Below are 9,166 nucleotides of genomic sequence, written 5' to 3' on the forward strand. Positions count from 1 at the left end.
GGTTTCCTCACAAGATATAGAACGTGTAAAAGAGATTTATGTACTACAGGAACTGCTGGAGATGATGAAACTTGAAGAAACTGGGCAGAAATGTGGCAAAACAAATCTGAATAAAGGAGTAAAAACTTTACCTAATGTTAGAGGTTGTATGGTGATCACTAGTTATTTAAAACCCTTCCTTCCACAGAGGCTGATTTGGGTTCAGGAGCTCATACCAAAACCCCGGCATAAAAAAAAATAAAAAAAAACGTGGGCAGCATTCATTCAGTCCCTCTCACTACAGCCCCTGATAAGCCCTCTTTTTGGGACCTGGAGTGGAAGGACTTTTTAATGAAATTGCTCTCATCTCTGCAGCAGCGGTCTATCGACTTGCCAGTGAAAGAGGACCCCCTTTGTGAACCGGATGAACTGGGAGATTGATGAGGCTCGCCTGAGTGAAATCGTCCCGGCCTCATGTTCTATCCAGCCCGAAGGCTCCAAAGGTCTTTTTAGGGGAGTATAATGTATAAATGCATGTGAAAATGAAATGCCTCTGCTGGGTTCTTGTAAAAGCACCGCAATAGGAGTATATGTCATGCCGGGCTGAAACAGCCCGTATGTCCTCCACGTAATTGGTGACAGAAAAAAAAACATAATGTAAGTCACTTTCTGTGCATTAGTGGTCTCAGAAAATACAATCCAGACATGATAATGATGAAAAGTGGCTTGTCAACTGTGCAACAATAAAAGACCCTTTTATCAAGCTCCACTTTGTGCCTGCAAGAATGACTCATGAAGCAAATGATAAACTGGCTAACAGATGGTTTCCGTGAATGTATGTAGGCTGTGCAAAGAAATAACGGCAGAAATTCCTTTATCTGCAGAGAGCCGTGACATTCTGTAATGCAAGAGATTTCCTTAGAGAGTTCAGGAGGCAGACGACAAGATGATAAGATACTTATCATCGCCTTGGCTCTGTGGCCTTAATTCCAGCTGCAGAGGCTTCTGCCTTCTGGCTCTCCGTCAGCCAGACAATGATCCATCCTTGAAAGGAGCCACTCTTTTGAGTTAACAGAAATAGCGTGAACATTTACAGCTAAATCTATGCTTTTAAACTGTTAGAAATAAAAAAAATCAGGTTTCAATTACAGCTAAAGGATTTAAAGGTCTTCTGATTCTTGTCCCTTAAATTAAAATAACTTATGTGCAAAAAATAATGGCCCATTCTAGTAATGTCATTTCCCCTTGATAATGGAAAATCTTTTCTTTTTTCTTCTTTGTTCACCCCTGCCTTGTCCATGATGGCTCCCCCATTTAACCACTGCCGAGATCTCATACACATCAGGCCCGTGAGTGGCCCTCATGTCCGATCATCAGTCAGTGGCGTCCTTACCTCTCCTGTCCTCACCTGCTGCTTCTCAAAATAGAGCCGCAGATTAGGAGGACAGGAGCATTTTAGTCTGCTCCCAGGAGGTAAGTCATTCCCTTCATCTATCCCTCAAGCGTCTGCAGTCTTCACTCTCTCCATCCCTCCTCTATTCCCTCCCTCCTTCTAATTTCTCCCAGCTTTTTCCCCTTAATGGAGCTATCGAGGGAAATCATTGTCCGGTGGAGGTGCTTTGTGCTTCAGGGGGCCACCATCAGTCAAAATTATACAGTAAAGCGCCAGAGAGGAAATATATTGACCAGATATAGAAACAGAAAATGCCAATTAGGAGTTTTTTTGTTTTTTTTTGGTATATCCCATACATGCTACAAAGGACAAAACCTCCTATGAGACTTCCTGAGAGCTAAATCAAAAATATGTTAAGGCGCTTCTGCATCATCAGATATGAAAACGAAACAACAAAACACAGTTTCACGATTCTTTGTATACAAGCCTGGGGCCGACAAGGGGGCTGCCGAAACGGAGTGCATCCAGGAACCATCTCTAAACGTACAGATTTGTAAGATAATATGAAAAACAAACAAAAAACATACAAAGAGTAACTTGATGAAAATCAAGCATCAAACATTTTTTCACTTAATTTTTTTATATTTTTAATCAAACATCTAAGCAGTTTTGAAAATGGTTACATTTAGTATTAAATCTCTGTATAATTTAAATTTCATGAAGCAGTTTCTTAAAAAAAAAAAAAAAAAAAAGATCCAGCACTAAACACTGATCCTATGGCTTTTGGGACACTTTAGTCTCATTTCCGCTGAGTGGCCCAGACTGGACCACTACGGTCTTTAAAGCATTTCAATTACAAAATGGACCCATTTGGCCAGATCGATTGTATCATTTTTGGTCCCCCGTTGGTTGTAGGTCCATTTAAATATGCAATAGACCTGTTAGGGTGGAGCTATTTTCTTCACATGATGAAATCCATTTATTGGTGGGAAGGTTTTACGACAACAACAAGAATCCGACCAGCGCTTTTCCTGAACTGAAAGTTTTGTCCTCTTTCCAGCTGGATTCTTCTAAGAATATTGATATCAAGCCAAATCTGTGAATACAGAGAACTTCTGTAGTGGCACTGTTTTGACACACAGGTACGTCATCGATCTACACCCTGCATGCACCTCGATGGTCCAACACAATGGAAACGTTCACTTGAATTGCCCAGACCATTCTAAACTGGTCAGGAGTGGACTGGTCTGGTCCAGGCTGCTCAGTGGAAACAAGGCTTTTGTGTCACAGTTAAAGAACTTTATTTTGATTGACTGGAAGGACTTTACATCAGTTGTTCTTTGCATTTTCAATTCTGAATTCAGTGGTTCTTAACCCTTTAACCCCAGAACTCCAGCGTCGATGTTTTTTGATGTATTGTAACTTTGTAATTCCAGCAGATTCTCAAGGAGAAAAGCGGCACAGAATTCTGCTGGAATTTCTATGATCGCATTAATGGTTTAAAAGTTAGAATTTATTACAGATTGTGTGTCCTTTCAGTATCAACAACTCAGGAGTTAAAAGGTTAAATTACATGTACACCAAGGCTGTTTATGCCTTCTTTTGTCTTGTTTTGGCTGGAGAAAATGTTCATTCCAACTCTAGAGTGGACCAAACAAAGAAATTCAGTTTATTTCAGAGGAGACTTGGTTTGTTGCAAGTGAGCCGTGGTGATTTCATTGTATTGAGCAAGGCTAAAATTAAGGCTCTGTGTACTTTGAATAATATATATATATATATAAAGCTTTTCTTCAAACGTGACTAAAAATTGGCAAAAAAATCTTTTTTTTTTATGTCTCATGGGAATGCAAGGAATAGTGAGAATGTACAGGTAAGTATAAACAGATGAAGGACAGTGTTGCCAGATTGGGTGGTTTCCTGAATAATTACGATCCTGACTTTGCATGCAAAACTGTTCTGGGTGGGTGTACATCATTTTAGGGGGGTTTGGGGGTTGGTTCAGCAGTTTTTAATTCCTTATTGAAATATATATATATATTTTTTTTTTTAACTAGGGATGTGTGGTCAGGTGAGGAAGTGTCTCCCTCCTCACCTGACAAGATGTACTAATGATAAAATAAAATTTGTTGCCTCTAATCTTTGCTATAAATGTAATTTATGCAAAATTCTAATCATTTTAATTGTTTTTAATTCTCAAAATCTCTATATTTAGCATATTTCCTTTTCAGTTACACTACAAGCTGTGATATGATGCAGCACTCATCTCTGCTTCACATTAGATTGCACGATACCATCCAAACTGGGTTGATTGTATCCCTTTAGACTACTCAGTGTATGATAATAATGTAAATCTTTATTAAATCTTGTACACACCCTTGACATTTTTATTACATATCCTCACTTTCCATTTAATAGGTGATGTATTTTATGTTTGTTTATTTGGTGTCATGACGTAAGCCACCCTGAAAAGACATTAGTCGTATGAATACAAATAATAAAAAAAATCAAATGAATGTGTGAATATTTCTGCATTCTCCCTGTGTCTGAAAATGAATCAGCTTTAACTTTATGCAATTAACATCTATACATTTTCAATGGCACATTGATATTCTGTGCTGTACCATACAAAAATAGCATAGCTTTGCATCACTCACCCACTCATTATTATGCAAGCTTAGGTGTTCAATAACTCCAAAAAATCATTTTTTTTACTTTAAGGTTAATTTTATTTTTATTTTTATTTTTTTTGCTGGGTTACACTTTCTAGGTTTGTTTCATAGAGGCTCCATATGTGCTGCAGTAAACTGGTGATAATGGGTGTTTTGGAGGTAGCTGCAGCAACAAGGGACAAACAGGAGATTATCCTTTAATGCAATAGAACAATATTAGACCAACCGGGCTTTGCAGTAATTGCTCTGCACAGCTCAGGATCACTAATATGATACTGTAAATATAAGCAGACTCCAGTTGGCTCGTGAAGCGCTCTTGCCTTTTCAAAGAAACATGGTCAAATTACAATACATTCAAATTAAAATAATCTATATTCGATTTTTAAAGTTCAGTAGAAAAAGCATATATTGTTTTTCTTTTAAAGAGAAAAAAGGCTTTTAAATGGAGAGCGTATTTCAGGTCTAGCTGCAGTCAGTGAAACGCACCAGCAAACCGCAGTGAGATGGGCCGTCCATTTCACTCACATCGGTGCTTTTCCTATTGATTGCAGGTACTGCCAGTGCTCAGACAGAGCAGAAGGAATGCATTCTAACCTATAGGAGGGCATACATATATACTATCACACACTCCATTTTAAATAAAACAAGCACAGATCTTTCTCCTGTTGTTCTCTTTGAAAGTCTAAAAGATAAGTGTTTTTATAAAGCTTTTTTATTATTTTTAGACTTCAGGGTAATGCACTTTTTTGCACTTTATAAGCCATTGACAGACCTTCTTGTGTGATGATGGGATGTAGAAAACTCAGTCCTCCGTGGATGCTATCGCATACAAGTTTGGCTTTGTTGTGCTTTTTGTTCTGTCCGGGGGAAACTTTCCGCTACAGTGCCCACACAGTATTGAGTAAGCATCTGGAATGAGTCATAGCCCCTCTAATGGAAATCCATTTAGCTCGGTCTGAAGTATAAGTCTGCTCGGGAGAGCAGAGCGTCACGCTGAACTGAACCTGCGGCTATCTTTCACTGCGAGGACGACAGCAGTCGAGGTAAAAGAATAAATAAATAAAAGCCGTCTGCACAATCAACAATAAAAGTGGCTGTTATGCAAAGTAGAGGAGTTTGTAATTGATTGCATTTTTATCAAAGCTACTTCTCAGTTTTATCATAACTGTCATGGAGTTTACAGTAAGATCCAGGTTTCCTATGCAGGTGGTGATAAGTGCTGAGTCTTGATGTTGAGCGACTGAAAACTGATTGGCCTCCATGGAGGACTGATCTGATTTGAATGAAGAGCCCCGGCACCAGCAGAATTTGGAGCAAAATGCAGATCCATGCATCATTAATCTTTACATATGCATTAAGCGAGAGGGGAATTGGATTTTTATGCATTCGCGATCCAGATTGTGATGTTACTGCAGTCTGGGAGGAAAACGGTGAATACATTTGAGGAGGATCTTCCTGAGGAGACATGAAAGGAGGCCTGTGAAGGTCAGTGTCTGAGTTTTGCTCTAACTGATGAAGCTTCTCTGGAAGACATGCATGCATTACTGAACAAGAACTAACAGGTTTTTCGTAGAGTATAGCATTGAGTAAATTAGGCAAAAAATACAAAGTCCCAGCTAAAAAAATACAAAGTTGAGGTAAATGTTGCTTGTGTCATATTTTCCAAATATTAATCTCATCATCAATGAATGGTCTATTTTTGAACTTATGTCTTATATATGAATGGGAAGGCGCATTAAGCAAGAAAAATAAGACTGTAATTCTTTTTTGTAACATACTTTTTAACCTTAGCCATTCACAATACCTGTAATGCCACATTCACACCAGGCATGTGTGGGGCGTTCAAGAAGGTGGGTTTTTACACACGCTGTTAGCATATGGTTTCACACAGGTCTGTCCCTAATACTACTATATGTGCTTACAGTTGGAAGAGGCTTGGTGCGAAATGTCGAAGCGGTGCAGATCTCGTAAATCTTGCTCCAGGCTTTTTCATTCACTGCTTTATTCCGTTGTATGAAAGACTTAGTCTTGGAAAATTCCGGCAATTGCTAATCTCTCCTTCATGATCGATTTTCAAATAGTTGGCAATTCTTTGTTTTGAAAAGAACGCCAGCGATAGGTCACTTAGATAGCCGAATCCCTGATTGGTCAAACTTCAACTGGTTTAACTTTCAAAGTGCGTTTAATTGCTTTTATTGGAAGCAGTTGCTAGAGTGCGTTTCTGAGCCTGGTGTGAACGTAGCCTAACTCCCAACCTCGTTTGTAAACACTGACTATCACTGGACATTTCAGCCTCTCCCCTGTCATGTTCCAAATAAGGAGTAGCTGCTGGTTTCAAGAAGGTCAAAGCCCATAGACGTCTAATGAGAAATAGACCGTTATTCCTCTGTCTTTTTATTTGTCAGAATAACAATTCTTTCTCTGATGCATTCTTTCTTAATATCTTCTTTCTAATCTTAAATATGTTTTCTTTATCACAAGTTACTCCATTTATAGATTGACCAATCAAATGCCTCAGTGAAAGCATGTGGCTCCACCTCAAATGTTTGATTGACAGAATCTCCTGAGTTCACTTTCAGTGGAAGAAGATTAGACTTCGAACAAACTCACTCATGATTGGTGACAGTGACTCAGACTGTTACACCCTGCTGCTGGACCTTTTTTCCATCCATTACTTCGGCTCACCTTGCAGGTGTGGCCAATGTGGCAGGCAGGGAGCAGAGCAGCAGTATGGGTTTTAATTGGTGTGGTGCTGGTATATTTTGTTCTCTTTTACCCTTTTTGTCCTCAGCAATGTAGACTCCTGGGTTTTGTTCTGTTAGTTTGGGGTTGGACCTTGGTAGTCTTAGTTTGTGGGCTTTGTTTATTTGTTTTTTTCTATGTAGTTTTGGGTTAGGCAGCCCTCAGCAGGGAGCTGTTGACTCTGACGGTTGACATGGTTGGGTCAACAGTCTCCCTGACTTATTTTATTTTTGGCCAATTCCAATTTTCTTTTGGTTTGTCTTTTTTAATCAGAACACTAATTATATTTTTCTTCCCATTTCAAGACAGGGTTTCGTTTATTTAATAAACTGTGTTTTTTTTTATTTTTGGTGTCCAGTTTTCATTATTGTCCCCTTTTGACTTTTGTTCTAAACAAAGTAAAGTAAAGAAGCCAGGTGCATTTTGTGAAAAAAAAATAAAATAAGGAAGAGTTTATCAATTTTCCTGTCCCACACTGTACTGTGCAGTCACTCTGATTACATTAGCCTAACCCAACTACCTGATGAGTCATCATGTGAACAGAAGTACCGTATTTTTCGGACTATAAGTCGCACCGGAGTATAAGTCGCAGGGGCCAAAAAATGCATAATGAAGAAGAAAAAACCATACATAAGTCGCACTGGAGTATAAGTCGCATTTTTTTCAAGTAATTTATTTTACAAACTGGTTGAAAAAAACGATATTACATCATCCTGGAAGGTAAGTTATAACATTCATAAGTGAGTAGAGAACAGGCTGAATATGTGTCAACACATATTCACATATTAGCATCATGAAAAAAACGAAAAGGTGTAGCATTTATATAACATAACAGTTTTATTTAACTATAGCCTCAAGAACTCATCAACTTTGTATCTTTACTGTAATTAATTGCACGCAATCTCACTCCATATCACTAAATCCCTTAAATTCTTCGTCCTCTGTGTCACGTCTGAATAACTAAAGTAAATAAAGTAATTGCATAGATCACCATAAGAGGGCACTCTAGACTTACGGTCCATATCTCATCATTAAAAATTCGTATATAAGTCGCACTGGAGTATAAGTCGCAGGGACATTCAATCTATGAAAAAAACCGCGACTTATAGTCCGGAAAATACGGTACTTTAAGTCCTCAAGCCTCTTCACAATGTTCTACTTGAGTCCCTCATGTACATACAGATACTCTGTCTTGCTCCAGCTTACCTTGACTCCTCTCCACCTCTCTAGATATTCCTCCACCTGCTCCCTGCTTTCATGACACATCACAATGTCCTCTGCAAACATCCTGATCCATGGAGATCCTTGTCTGACCTCATCTGTCAGTCTGTCCATCACCACAGCAAACAAGAAGGGTCCTGAACAACTCCAAAATTTTTCTCTGCCACTCTAGACTTTCTCAAACCACAGCTCCTCTGTCTGTACCCTGTCAGAGATCTTCTCTGAAAGACACAACGAATCTCCTTCTGACCTTCTCTGTTCTTCTCCAGCAGCTCCCTATCGCAAAAAAATGCATCATTACACTCACTTGACCTCACTGTGGCTCACAAACGCTCACGTCTGACCTCAGCCTGACTTCCACTGCTCTTTTCCATAAATTTATTCTGTGACTCACCAGCTTTATTCCTCTGTACTTTCAAAACACCTTTTGTCTTTCCTTTTTACTTTCTGTTCCTTTCAGACGTGTCTTTCTCTTCTCCTTCTTCAGTGGTCTAATGTTCCCCAACACAGTAGATCAACGTGCCGTTGTAAACCTGGGCTGCAAATGACCAAGAATAATTTGTAAGTTTAACTCAGCTTGGTTTGACATCCTATGTCTTACTTAGCACTATTCTCTTAATGTACCCTGTCTTGGGACAGACCCATGAAACTGCTGGATTGTGCCCCCTGTGGTTACATCACATTTGAAGATGTGAGCAATCTTTGTATTAGTGAAAGCAAATCTTTTTGAAAACGTGGATATTTTAGTCCACATGCATTTGTGTCTTGTTAGAGAAAATACTCCTGTGTCTTTGTAATAGTGACGTGAAAGGAAAGACCTCTGAGAAAAAAACCCAGATGACCGCAGTCTCTCTGTTCTTCAAATGATGCAAGCGATCAGGTCAGTGGGGTCTCTGGCAACAGGTTTGTGCTGACCTATCAGTCTGGCTTAATGTTTCTATCACTGCTTCACCGTCACTTTGTGTGCTTGGTGACATGAGTGCCATCGATATAGAAGGATTAGTATCTGTAATCTTCATAACTCTTTGTATAGCAAAAAAAACTATTTTGTTAAATTGGAAAAACAAGAAAAACAAACGTTAACCAGTACAGGAATCTGCTTTTTGGTCATATCAGTTTGGAAAAAACATCAGCTAAAAGTTCAAGTAATTTGGAAAGAATT

The sequence above is a fragment of the Oryzias melastigma genome, linkage group LG3 (genome assembly GCF_002922805.2).
Source record: "Oryzias melastigma strain HK-1 linkage group LG3, ASM292280v2, whole genome shotgun sequence".
NCBI lineage: Eukaryota > Metazoa > Chordata > Actinopteri > Beloniformes > Adrianichthyidae > Oryzias > Oryzias melastigma.